The 14774-nt window shown below is 41.8% G+C and overlaps 1 pseudogene; it reads left to right on the top strand.

Annotated features, from left to right (window-relative positions):
* The first annotated feature begins 2440 nt into the window (after positions 1-2440).
* On the top strand, positions 2441-2974 carry Rpl11-ps11 (ribosomal protein L11, pseudogene 11; annotated as a pseudogene).
* The last annotated feature ends 11800 nt before the right edge of the window (positions 2975-14774 follow it).

Raw genomic sequence — 14774 nt, 5'->3', positions numbered from 1 at the left:
GGGACAAGGGACGAGAGTCATACAGAAGAGATCTTGGGCAAACTCTGACACCAAGAGAAGCCGCTTCATGGCTTGAGTATTGAGGATGCTCAGAATCAAGGTAAGTTATCAGAAATATAGCCAGAATTTTATTAACTAATGATCGAAAACACATGGGTGCCCCTCTCACTGTATATATCCGGTGCCTGAGGCAGATAAGTAACACAAATAAGTGATCAACTCTTGGGTCAGAAAAATCAGTGTTTGCAGACAACGGGTTAAAAGCAAACCAATCTGTAACTCTCCCCGGGTCTGGATTGTGGCTGTTTGCCTTGAGATCCATGTGCCTAACTGGCCTTGGAATAGATTTTAGGGATAGCACAAGAACTTCTGACATCATACAAAGTTGGATGCTAATGATGCAGGGCCGATAATTAAAATACTTAAGAAGCCTATGGCTCAGGTGAAATTCCAACTGGAATGTGTCTGGCCAGTCCAGAGAGCTTCTAGCCTCTATGCCATCATAGGGTGTCCCGGATGAGTGTGAGGACCTGCTCTTTCCAAAGCTGTTTTAAACTTCATTCAACTCTTGAAGGATTCAGTGGTCCAGACAAAGGCCTAAACCATAGTTGTGAGCAGACTGTCGCAAGCCATGGAAAGAAACACACTTTGGAAACTGAGCACACACTGTTAATTGACGAAAATTACTATTCTGTGGTTATCACCGTGTGTTTGTCAAAGTTGCTTTCACTGAGTTAAATTGAGTTAAATTGTCAGGTTTCACTGAGGATTAACAAGAAAGATGCTCATGAAATCAGTGGTTAAGAGTATCTTAAAGCCCACACAGTATATTTCATTGTGTGGCCTATCCAACACAGTTCTAGATCAATTGACTAAGTCCATTCAGGGAATGTCTAGTTTGAAAGCTGGTTTTTTTTCCCCCCATCTTTATTAACTCGAATATTTCTTCTTTACATTTCAAATGTTATTCCCTTTCCTGGTTTCCAGGCTAACATCCCCCTAACCCCTCTCCCTCCCCTTCTTTATGGGTGTTCCCCTCCCCATCCTCCCCCCACTACCGCCCTCCCCCCCAACAATCCCATTCACTTGGGGTCCAGCCTTGGCAGGACCAAGGGCTTCCCCTTCCACTGGTGCTCTTACTGGGCTATTCATTGCTACCTATGAAGTTGGAGCCCAGGGTCAGTCCATATATAGTCTTTGGGTAGTGACTTAGTCCTGGAAGCTCTGGTTGCTTGGCATTGTTGTTCATATGGGGTCTCGAGCCCCTTCAAGCTCTTCCAGTCCTTTCTCTGATTACTTCAACGGGGGTCCCGTTCACAGTTCTCAGTTCTGGTTTGCTGCTGGCATTCGCCTATGTATTTGCTGTATTCTGGCTGTGAATCTCAGGAGAGATCTACATCCGGTTCCTGTCGGCCTGCACTTCTTCGCTTCATCCATCTTATCTACTTTGGTGGCTGTATATGTATGGGCCACATGTGGGGCAGGCTCTGAATGGGGGTTCCTTCAACCTCTGTTCTAAACTTTGCCTCCCTATCCCTCTCCAAGGGTATTCTTGTTCCCCTTTTAAAGAAGGAGTAAAGCATTCGCATTTTGGTCATCCTTCTTGAGTTTCATGTGTTCTGTGCATCTCGGGTAATTCAAGCATTTGGGCTAATATCCACTTATCAATGAGTGCATACCATGTGTGTTTTTCTGTGGTTGGGTTACCTCACTCAGGATGATATTTTCCAGTTCCAACCATTTGCCTACGAATTTCATAAAGCCGTTGTTTTTGATAGCTGAGTAATATTCCATTGTGTAGATGTACCACATTTTCTGTATCCATTCCTCTGTTGAAGGGCATCTGGGTTCTTTCCAGCTTCTGGCTATTATAAATAAGGCTGCGATGAACATAGTGGAGCACGTGTCTTTGTTGTAGTTTGGAGCATCTGATGCCCAAGAGAGGTATAGCTGGGTCCTCAGGTAGTGCAATGTCCAATTTTCTGAGGAACCTCCAGACTGATTTCCAGAGTGGTTGTACCAGTCTGCAATCCCACCAACAATGGAGGAGTGTTCCTCTTTCTCCACATTCTCGCTAGCATCTGCTGTTGGCAGAGTTTTTGATCTTAGCCATTCTGACTGGTGTGAGGTTTTTTGGTTTTTTTTTTTTTTTAATCTATTGTTACCATTTGCTGGTTTGAGGTTTGCCTTTATGATTTGATTAAAAGGAGTGTTTTGATTCCCTTTCTATAATTCTTCTAACTTTGTAGAAAGCTCAGCTATGGTTACCAGAGAGAGAAATATTCGAGTCAAGAGTGGAAGACTAAAGAACAAGGAGTGGAAAGATGTCAATTCACTTCAACAACAGCAGCAACAACAACAAACAAAACAAACAAAAAAACCCACACCGTATCCATCTTTGGAACAGTAACCTGAGAGCGACCATAACAGTATATATACTGCTCTCTTCCTGTTGTCCACCATGGCGCAAGATCAGGGTGAAAAGGAGAACCCCATGCGGGAACTTCGGATCCGCAAGCTCTGCCTCAATATCTGCGTGGGGGAGAGTAGAGACAAGACTGGCCCGAGCAGCCAAGGTGTTGGAGCAGCTCACAGGCCAGACCCCTATGTTTTCCAAAGCTAGATACACCGTCAGGTCCTTTGACATCCGGAGAAATGAGAAAATTGCTGTTCGCTGCACAGTCCGTGGAGCCAAGGCAGAAGAAATTCTGGAAAGAGGCCTGAAGGTGTGAGAGTATGAATTACGGAAGAATAACTTCTCAGACACTGGCAACTTCGGCTTTGGGATTCAGGAATGCATTGACCTGGGCATCAAATAGGACCCAAGCATTGGCATCTATGGCCTGGATTTCTATGTGGTGCTGGGTAGGCCAGGTTTCAGCATCACAGACAAGAAGCACAGAACAAGCTGCATTGGGTCCAAACACAGAATCCGCAAAGAGGAGGCCATACGCTGGTTCCAGCAGAAGTTTGATGGGATCATCCTTCCTGGCAAATACATTTTATCCAAAGGCCAATAAAATTTTCTCAGAAATGCAAAAAAAAAATATATGGTGTGTATACCTACAGTTAACCGTGACTCTTCTTTGAGGAGCCCATACCAACACACCAGCTTTCTACAATGGTCTGTTGGAGAAGCTCACAGCCCAAGCTCTTGGTGTGTCTTAGTTCCTTTGTACAATGACTCTTTCTCTTGACCTTTAAGTTTAAGCCTGTGTCATCTCCAATTCAGTCCTAGTCACATAAGCTATGTCTATTCCCTCATCAAAGTCAGGAACCCTGGTTTGACCTGAGTTGAGTCCCTAAATGTTTGGAGAAATGCCGTCCGACCACTCAGAGTTGTGTCTCTGTCCCCTTGCCACTGAAATGAATCTTGGCAGAGGGAGACTTCCAGCCTAGGCTGAGCTCCGGAGAAGCAGAGATAGAGAAGAGGGAATCAGTCACTCAGGTACTCATACCCTCACCGTGGGCTGCAGGCAACCTGCAAACATCTGCACACCCAGAAGAGCACAGGCAAAGAGAATCTCACCAGATCAAGCACAGAAAGGGGATACCCAACTCTCGACTCCTAGGGTCCAGTCCACTCAAGGTAGCTTTTTCTTTCCGCTCTATGGCCAAAGTCTGGGAGTGCTGTAATTTCCCCATTCTTTCTTTTCAGAAACTCCAAGTCCTACCTATTTTTGTTTGTTTCTTGATTTTTTTTAATAAACCAATGAAAAGAAACAAAACCCACGAAACAGACAAAGAAACCACTCACCTCAGTGCTGCAGGGGGAACCTAGTCAACCTTTAAATTAAAAAGCCTGCAGTTTCCAACAGTCTGCCTCTGAGTGTTCTGCACACAGCCTGTCGCCCTGCTGATAGGAGCAATTCAGGAACTTTATCTTAAGAAAGAGAAGTCTGGAACAAAAAGCAGCAAGGGATACAAGCAAAACACAGCAGACCATGAAAAGAAGGCGAGGTGCAAGGAGAAAGGCAGCTGTATCACCTGTGGGTGCAGGAAAACAGCCATCTTGGGAGGGACGTGACTGGCTTGGCGTGTTTGTCCGTGAATAACAGATGTCGGTTTGACTGCAATTTTTTCCATTACGATTTTTAGACGAGAGACATATGTACGTATGATTTAAAGAGGACTGGGAATACATGGTAGGTGCTCCATGAATTATAAATGATAAGGCTCTAAAAAGAAATTAGGGCAATTTTTTTCATAAACAACACAAAAAATGGACATACTGATCACATTTGAAAAGAGTGCTTAAATGCTGAGAAGAATGAGACTAATAATAGCCAATAATATCTCCTTATGTGGAGAAATCTCATTAAGTCATATTCGATATGGTCAAACTTATTTTTGTACAACTTAGCTCGTAAATCAAAGGTTGGACTGGTCTAGAAGGTGATTCAAAATTCATAATTAAAGCCATCTGGCCCGTTACTTTGTAGACTGAGTAATCTTTCTTTCACTGCGTAGCTAAAATAAAAGTCCTTGACCCTGTTTCTCCACATTCTCTTTGGGGCTATCATGAGTCCTACTGTTAATTTTATTCCTTAGTCTTGTTATGCTTTTTAAAAATATATCTTATTATCCTTATTTATGTCGATATGTGTGCATCCATGTATGCATACATGTGTATGACCGCCCCAGAACACTGGAAGAGGATGTCGGATTCCCCAGAGCTAGAATTAAGGACGGTAGTGTGTCTTCTGACCTGGGAACCAAGAGCGAAATCTGAACATCCACAAACCACTGAGCCATCCTTTAGCCCCTTGTTACAGGCTTTGTTGGTCTGTTGGGTTGCATGGTTTTTCCTGTTTTGTTTTGTTTTTTTTTAATCTGTCACTTCTTAGAGTATAAAACAACTTTAATCTGAGAAGAAAGAGAAATACACCTTTACCCACAGGTAATGAGTCAGAGGTTGCAAGACTTACACCATAAAGTTCTTTCAGTCCACACCAGCATCATAAGGGCGAGTCTAAGTCCATCCAAAGCAGAGGGCTATAGGGGACTTGGGATAGAAAATGGGCAAAATGAAACAATCCCTCGCAACCTATTCCACCCCTCCCCACCAAAACCAAAACAAAAATCATGGAGACCAGCATTTTGATTTTCTTTGTATTGCCAGCATCAGAAAGGCCATTCTGTTCTTTTTTTTTTTTTTTTTTTTTTTTTTGTTCGTTGTTTGTTTTTGAGATAAGCCAGTTTCAAATGGAGATTTTTTATATTTTTCCAAGGTTTATTTTTACTGTGTGTACATACTGTGCCTATGTGAATGTATGTCATGTGTGTGAAGTGGTCATGAGATCCAGAAGAAGATATGGAATCCCCTGGAGCCAGAGTTACAGGCCACTTTAGACCACCTGATGTGGACACAGGTGAAGTAGTCTCTTCTAGGCAAGCCAGAAAGGCCGAGCCAACTTACCACTCTTGAGAAATTGTCATCCTTGATATTTTTTAAACTTATTTTTAAGTTTGTTTCTGTGAAATGACTTTGATTGTGACCTATACTTACAACATTGTATATAAAATGGGTTTTTTTTTCAAAAAATTATTAAGTTCTTTCCATAAAATAATCCAGAGTGGCAAGTTGAAAGATAAAAAAATGTTACCAGACATTTAGGGGCAGCTGCCAGGCTTTGGCAGCCTTAACAAGCTAAGGTTCGCTACCCACCCCCAATATTCCAATTAAAGAGACAAAAGACTGTGAAAAGAAGAGAAAGGACAGTATTCGATGTGACTCCACCCCCAAGTTCATCTTCGTTGCACTAACTTAAGTCTAGGCTTGTGCAGAGGAAGGAGCAAGTCTTCCTGGTGAAGGTGTGGTCCCATCCGGCACTGACAGCATCTGTTATGCAAATTATCTGAGCTGTATGAAATCTCTCCTAGGGCGTAAGTTACTCCTGTGGCTGGGGCACAGACTTGAGCCTTTTCCTATGTGATTCCCAGGAACTTTTTTGATTCTGTGGAGTCCATGGTTTCAACAGCCTGTGTCAGAAGTTTAAACTATAGGACCTTCTGCCAGGACAGTGCAATCCCACTGAGAAATAGCACAGATGACACAGTGTCCTATTGAAAGTTCACAGTTGTGATTAGAATAAAAAGGGTCCCAAGGAGTCCATTATTTCTGGAGCTTACATTATGCTGGGCCCCTGCTAAACTCCTCTAATTATTTACCTGATTCTTCCAAATAATTAAATGATAGAATCGTGTCTTTTTTTTTTTTTTTTTTTTAGATCGGGAAATTACAGTTCAGCAAAGTCAAGCAAATGATTAAGGTGCTGTGGTCACTAAATTGGTATGAAATTGCTTTTTTTCCTTATGAATACGAATTGTGATGGCTGATGTTGCTTGTCACCTTGACTACATCGGGAATCAACTTACACCCAAGCTACTGGGTGCTCCTAAAGAGGGATTTCTTTATGTAATCAGATTATTTAAAGCAACCATCCTAAATCTGAAGCATACTTTCCAGGTAAGAGGACCTGAAAGGAGGAAGTCTTGCTTTTTTGCCTGCTTTCCCTCAGGCTCGCTGGCAAGGTCATCAGTCTGATGCTTAGTCATTCCTTCGCTGATATTAGAACAAACTTCTTTAGGATTCCATCCTAGACTGAATACCAGCAGCTCTCCAGGACTCAGGTGCGGGATTGGGACTACTCAGACATCCAACCTTGTGGACTGAACAACTGTTGAACTATCCAGACCACAGCACATCCTGTAAACACACACAGACACAGACACAGACTCAGACACAGACACAGACACACACACACACACACACACACACCACACACACGCACGCACGTATGAATATGCAATGTAAGCATATGTATGCAAATGTAATACAAAGTTAAAGCAAGAACCAAACAGATTATGGAAATGCTGCCTAAAGGTTGTCCCCTTTCAAACCCAAATCTCCTCAAGCCTGTTTCTGTGCTGACTCTTCATTCCAAGGAGGCAGCAGCAACATTAGTCAGATCTCATCTTGCAAGGAAAACAACCACCTTAGATCTTGAAACCTCTATTTACAAAGGTCATAGAGGCGTCAACCAAGAGATCCTCCTCTCGTATCCTGGTATAGGTTTGACGTCTTCCTACTAATTTTATCAAGGAGCATCACTCGGATGACCTTAGGTTAACAATCAGAATAATACGGCAGGTGCATTAAACTGGACCCACACTTGCATTTTCCTAGAAAACAGAACATAAAAATAATCACCCCTACTGCAAACAGCCAGATTCTATGTACGAAGAGGAAAATTAATGAATTCTTTCTTGATAGACAAAGGATAGAAAGTCCAAGCGAGACAACCAAATCCATTCTTTAATTTGCAGCCAAGTAATTAGATGGCAATGAAATGCATCCTTAGTCTCTTGTACAAACCCAACAGAAAACCAGAAAGGGAATGAGCCTGCAATTACTTAAAGACAGTGGAAGTTGGTATATATGCTAATGACACGATAGAAAATAAATCCCTTATCAAAAGAATGTCTAACGGCTGAGAGAAGTGCACAGCATCCCTGTGATGAAAAGAGATAGAAAAATGTAGTTTTCTTACATTTGTCAGCTTCTAAGTGCAGCTGCTCATCAGGCAGGGAGACCTGGGGATGGAGAGTATTCAGCTTTTAATCCTCACGCTCTTTCTTGCTCAGAGTAGATCATAATACTTTGGTGTTGTAGAAATGTAGTTCTTTGAGGCTTGAAGAATATTAAAACTCGGGTGTCAAACATCTCATTAAATCGGGACAGTTTTACTTGTTTCCAGACAACAGAATAACTTAAAATTGGAACCTGGTAGTTTTATTACCCAGTCCCATATTTTTAAATCAAAAGTAATAAGTGTGTTTTGTTTTATGTGTTCTGTACTGAAAAAAAAATTTTACAGTGTTTTACGCACTGTAATTATATAGAATTATATGTACTTACTGTTTGCATAATTGTAAAGTTTGCAATGAAATAAGAGTCAAATTGCAGGCTGACATTTTAAAATATGCATTAGATACAAATTGCAAGTGAAGTAACATAGACTTTTGCATTTACTGAGCTGAGAACTTTTGTATTCAGACTGGAAATGTATATCTGTATCATTATAGAGAATCCCAAGTTCATCGGCAGCTCTTTATTATCATAAATATGATATATATATTTATATTAACATTTTCTATTTCTAGTTAAGATTTCCTATTCTATTCCTCTTAAGATAAGCTTAATTCCTTGAGTAGATTAACAACCATCTCTACTCTTTCAGAAACAACGCACTTCAGTTTTTTTTTGTTTGTTTGGTTTTTTTTTGGTTCTTTTTTTCGGAGCTGGGGACCGAACCCAGGGCCTTGCGCTTCCTAGGCAAGCGCTCTACCACTGAGCTAGATCCCCAGCCCCCACACTTCAGTTTTTGATAGTTGCCCTCACTCATGGGTCACAAACTATCTTTGGTTTTGCTCTCTCTGACTCCATGACTGTTTCAGTTCTTTTCCTTCGTCTGAACTTCTGTTGCCAGTTCATGTGTCCACCTCAGGATAATGAGCACATGGTTGTTGGTTTTTGTTGTATGGTGGTTTGAATGAAAATGGCCCAGGGTGGGCAGGCTCCTGTGTTTGCATGCTTAGTCCCCAGTTGATAAACTGTTGGGTGTTGTGGTTAATAATAAAAAAATGAAGCGGGCAAAAATCACCATGCCACGCTACCTCCTTTTACTCTCTGTCTCCGGTGGTCTCTCTGCCTCCATGATTTGCCAGATCAGCCGCTATCCATCCGGTTCCCAAGGTGAGCCACTGCCACGCCAGTCCCATACGGCTCTCTTGCTTCAGACTCTGCTCACATTCCCTGGTAGAATCAAAACTCAATATGCTTCTAATTTATCAATCAGATTTATATCAGTAAATTCTCACCCCACAAAATGTCCACACAATAAACTCTGAACCAATTAATATTGATATAAACTGCCCACCTAGATAAGACAAATTGTCCTATAAAAATCCATCCCTTATGAAATATTCATAACTACCTGTGGTCCCTTAAGGCCACACAGATCTGGGTCATCCTTCTCTGCCATCATCTTGGTTCTTCTCCTCCCCTCCTCCTCTCTCTCTCTATTCTCTCTAGAACTCCATGCCCGCCTTACTTTTTCACTGCTCATTCACAGACCTTGCCTTATCCTATGCCTGCCCTCACCTGCATATAGCATCAATTCACAGTTGGAAAAGATTAGGAGGTGTGTCCTTGTAGAAGTAGGTGTGTCCCTGCAGAAGAAGGTGTATCACTGGGGTGGGCTCTGAGATCTCAAAAGGTCATGTCAGGCTTAGTGTCTATGTCTCTCTTTGTCTCTCTACCCCCTCATCTCCCTTCCTCTTTCTCTCTATGTTTCTGTCTTTATCTCTCTCCCTCTCTCTTTCTCTTTCTGCCTCTCCCTGCCTGCTGCCTGAGGATCAGGATACAGAGTTCTCAGTTATTACTCTAGAGACAAGCCTGTCGGCTTCCAACCATGACCATCATGGACCAACCCTCTGAAATTATACGCAATCCCCAATTAAATGTTTTCTTTTATAACAGTTGCCCTTTTCAGCTTCTCTACTTAAGAGCAATAGAACAATAAATAAGTCATGCTGTTCTGTCAGTAGTGAGAGACAGAGAGCCAGCTCTATACTGTCATCTTTGGCAGCCTGAGGAGGTCACCAAGTCTTTTGGGACTTTGACTCAAATTCAACCAGGACTCATGGCATTGATACAGAAAAAGAACAACAGACATAGCATGCATCCAGTTGGATGCAAAGTTAGGGGTTTGATTAAAGATGGTGTTTAAAGATACTTTCATGTAGACTTTAAGTGAGGGAATGGAGATGAAGAGGCATGCAAACAGAAACCAGACATACCCAAGTGAGCTGAGCATTCCAAGGGAAAATAGCGGGAAAGTAGGGAATATCTAGGTGTGAGTATGGGCCCCTCCAAAGAAAGTCACTATTGATCATATTACTACTTTCCACATACACCATTTTGGGTAGCTCACACATTACATTTCTAAAGATTGCTCTGATGGCTCTTCTTGGTTGTCCACTTATCTACATCTGGAATTAACTAAAATACAAAAATGAAGGGGAACACCTGTGAGGGACTTTTGCTTAATATAAAGTAGGGGAATACCCTTCTAATTTGGATTTCAGAGGTAGGAAGACATGCCTTTAATCCAGATCTTCTGAGGTGGGAAGACCCACCTCAAATCTGGACCACACCTTCTGATGCAAGTCTATGTAGGAACACTGGAAGTGTGAGCTTTTGCTCTCTCTGCCTTCTTGCTCCCCCCTTTCTAAAAAATCCTTTCCTTCTCTAGCACTAGAGCCTGCTTCTTTAGGATCCAGTGTCTACTAAAGGCCAGCCGAGACATCCAGCCTCATGGACTGAGCAACTACTGAATTCTTGGAATTTCCATTTACCACAGCCACACACACACACACACACACACACACACACACACACACACACACACACACACACAGTGGTTCTGCAGATGCTTTGGATAGAATTATAATTTGATAAAAACCAGGAGACACAAGGTTTACATGTCCTTTCTCTGCAAATGGGATTTCTGGTGAGATTACTGAAATTTCTCAGGTTTAGAGCTGGAAGAGACATACTGGGTGTTAGTTGTTCTGGAATTCTTGGCTCTATGCTGGTGAGAGGCTTCCATTGGGTCCTGGGTGAGAAGCTCTGCCTCATTCCCTGTGTTCTCATCACGCCATCTGTTTCACATGAACATCCATCAGTTATGAAAGGGAGCTTAAGTTTGGCCAGTGGAAATATGGTAACCCTAATCCCTAAAGGCATATATAAAAACTCTTGGATTATAAGACAGAGTAGTCATTATAATTCATATGTAAATATTTTTGTTACCCAAATAAGCAAAAAAGATCCTTTACACATGCTAATAATAGTTCTATATAACTGATATCTAATTTATCATCCATCATTAGACTTAAATCTTCTGTTCTTTGAGTTCACTGGTTGCTGCTTCAAAGTGTACCCATATCTATATTTCATCAGAAGCAATTCTCTGTAGTCACCTTTAATTGATATTCACGGGGGATTTTATTTTATAATTACATTATTGATCTCTGGAACAGCATTATACAATGTTCCTAGATCAAGAGGAAGCTAATGACTTTAGTGCTAGACCTGACTCTAGAAGGCATTAGCAAACCAGAAGTAACACGAAAAGGCAAAATAACTTCCATCTGCTTCTGGGGGAAGGAGAGGAACATTTGGAAGGATCGTTGAGGTCCCTGCTACTTCTTAATTATCGATATAAAAATTTTTGAAGATGAATTTTGTAGGACTATTTATTAATAGAAGTGATACCATTGTTCCATATAGGTTATTGTGGATAGCCTTCTGGTACTATAAACCCACACCCCAAACACATGCCAATTCTCACTGCTTTTGAAATTGGATTAGAAAGTCATCCTAGTCAAGATGAGGTCTAGCATGAGAACTAATACTTGCTGAGGATTCAGTATCTGCCAGGTAGGTACACTGCTTAATGTTTTACACATGTGAATCTACTTTAGAATTTTAAATCCCCAGAACAAATCTTTCTGATCTCATTTCACCTGTGAAGAAATTGATACAGTGAGCTATGCAGCTTAGTATATAAAAGAATCAACATTTAACAGCTTCAGTGCCTAGGCTGTTAACCAGAACACTGTGCTTCTCTGGATTTGTCCAGAAAAACTCACATACACGCACACACACTTGCATGCACATACATATGCACACATACATACACACTCACATACACACACACACATATACCACAAATAAATATACACCCACACTCACATACATATCACACCCATGACACACACAATCACATGCACATACCACACTCACATATACACACATGTTACAGACATTCACATATACACTCACTCACATACACACACATACACAAATCACACACACACACATGCCACACACATTCACATGCACACACACACATAAACACACATGCTACACACACACACACACACACACACACACACACACACACACCCCTGAAGCCAGGTTCCCACTTACGACATCCGAAGTCATCGCTCTCATCTGACAATATGAATGGGGGATACTGAGCTCAATCTTCCATTAGCTCCTCCAGATCTCTTTTATCCTGCTTTATGTCTCAAGAGCCTCCTCTGCTCCCCTGGGAAAGGAGGTAGGAAGAAGAACCAGTAAGTGAGTCTCCTACCTGCTTTACCAAAGGCCTCAGGTGCAGTGTCTATGTTTCCTTTGTAACTTCCTGCCTCACTGTAATTCCTCATGTGCTTGTTCATCTCAAAGGCACTGTCATGGTTGCTTCTCCTCCAGACTTCTCCTGCCTTGTGATGGTTAACATGGATCTCCTACTTGACAGGGTCTAGAATCGCCTAGGAGACAAACCCCTAGTTATATCTGTGAGCTGGTTTTTAGATGGAGTCAACTGGGTATCTCTCTTCAGTGAGCTGGAGTTCAGGATTGAATAAGAGAAGACTGTGACCTGAGCACAAGCATTCATCTCTCTCTGCTTCCTGACTGCGGATGCTATGTGCTTAGCCACCTCACATGCCTGATGTTATGTCTTCCTTGCTATAATGGGTTGTACCCTCTAAATTGTAAGTCTGTATATACTCCAACTCATTCTTAAATTGCTTCTGGTTGAGTATTTAACTTAAGCAATGAGAAAAGTAGCTAATACAAGTCCCTTGGTTAACCACCACCACTAGTTATTCAGATAAAACATGGATGGGCAAGTTTTGGTAAAGGGACTGCTAGATGTCCTTGCCTGCTCCCCAAACCTCTTGAGTATCCCCAAGATATCAGGGTCATTAAGATATGTGAAAGTGACTTTTGTTTGCCAGCTGCATTGTCATCTTGGCAGCTTGATGCTGAATAAGCTCACTCTTTCTAGTTCTTTCTGAACTCTGGCTGGCTAGTTCAATTCAGCTGTTGTGGTTTAAAACTCCTCTCCAAGCTGATTGATTCGAACTTGCTTCTCTTGGCTTCTCATTGAATTGCTCTGCTTGAAAAAAAAAAAAACTGCCTCTGAATTCCATGAACTGAACTACACTGACAGCACTGACTGCATAGACTGAATGGAACTGAATGGAACTATAAGAACTAAACAGAACAGAATTTAACTCGCTCACACCACATTGTATGAACTCAACTAAATTGCACTCACCTGAACTCCCCTCTCCCTGACTCACTCTGTGTTTGCCTGCCAGTAGCCTCTCTTTCTTATCTGTTCTTCTGAGAGTTGGGTGTATCCTATCTCTGGTTCATTCTGTCAAATCTTTCTCTGATTCAGCACTTTGTCTGCTCCTCAGTTAGATGTCACTTTCTTTTCTCTTTTTTATTTTTTCATTTTTTCTTAAGATTTATTTACTTACGTATATGAATACACTGAGCTGTCTTCAGACACACCAGAAGAGGGTATTGGATCCTCATTACAGATGGTTGTGAGCTACCATGTGGTTGCTGGGAATTGAACTCAGGACCTCTGGAAGAGCAGTCAGTGCTCTTAACCACTGAGCCATCTCTCCAGCCCCCTAGATGTCACTTTCAAACATGGCACCTTCCTTCTACAAACTAAGTTTACCTTCATTTTGGGGGGGGTTGGGGGCAGAGATTAAAGGTGTGTGCTAAGGGTGTGTCTGTATTACAGCCAGATCACACACAGTCTTTGGATGTGATCTCTTGTTAGAGCAGCCATGTTGCTGGATTAAAATTCCTCTACACTGATATGTGTCAATATATAAGGTATAATGTGAGACATAGCAGGAAGGCCCCCATTATTTTCACTTGCTTATTCTGAGCATTTATGACTAATTAGGCACCATACCATGTGCTGGAGAGACAGCCATAATTATGACAGAATAGAGCCTTACTAGCATGCAGCTTATATTTCAGTGGGTGGAGCAATAAGATAAATTCAACGAACTGTATAATTTGGTAACTGCTATGAAGGAAATAATTATACTAGCAACGCAGAAAGTAGTTGGAGGCTGAGGGTCTGCTGTTTCCCGCGTGATCGTTCCTTTGAAAGCTGTCTTCTGAGTCTCAGATAAAGGAGAGCAGCTGGTGATGTGGCGAACTGAAAATGCAGAATATTCCATGCTAAAGCAATGGCTACCAAGGCCACGAGGAACAGCAGCACTTTTGATAAAAGGAAAGAAAGTGAATGTGGTCCAAGCATGACAAGGAATGAGGCAAGAGAGGTAGATAGGGTAAAAAAAAGGGGGGTTGGGGATTTAGCTCAGTGGTAGAGCGCTTGCCTAGGAAGCGCAAGGCCTTGGGTTCGGTCCCCAGCTCCGAAAAAAAAAAAATTCTAATTCTTTAGAAACTGTCAACTCTTTGGCTCCTAGCAAAATTTAACATTCTGTACAGTACTACTTTTAGTCGGGGTGAATATGAAGAAATCTGGGTGAACAGAGTCCAGGGAAGGTGTTTACCTTATAAAAGTGAAGGTGAGCCATCATGGGTTGAAAGGTCTGTGAGGATTGCTCACCTGAAATGATTCTTGTTCATTTGCTGACATTTTTTGGAGGTTGAGAGGACTTGTCCCAATGGTCAATGCCCATGTCTCTGAGCAGTGAGCAAATCTTCAGATGAGTAGAGTACGTTCAGACATTTGGAGATGTTTTATTTCTCAAGGGTCCTCTCCAAATCACATAGACAGGTAGTTCACCTGTCTCTGCAAACATCCTAGAAGTACTGATAAATGTTCTTCCAGTTCTATGATAATTCAGCATTCCTC

This window comes from Rattus norvegicus, chromosome 9 (genome assembly GCF_021556685.1).
Source record: "Rattus norvegicus strain SHRSP/BbbUtx chromosome 9, alternate assembly SHRSP_T2T, whole genome shotgun sequence".
Classification (NCBI taxonomy): Eukaryota; Metazoa; Chordata; class Mammalia; order Rodentia; family Muridae; genus Rattus; species Rattus norvegicus.
The sequence above is the reverse complement of the archived record's forward strand: the minus strand, read 5'-3'. Positions and strand labels throughout refer to the sequence as shown.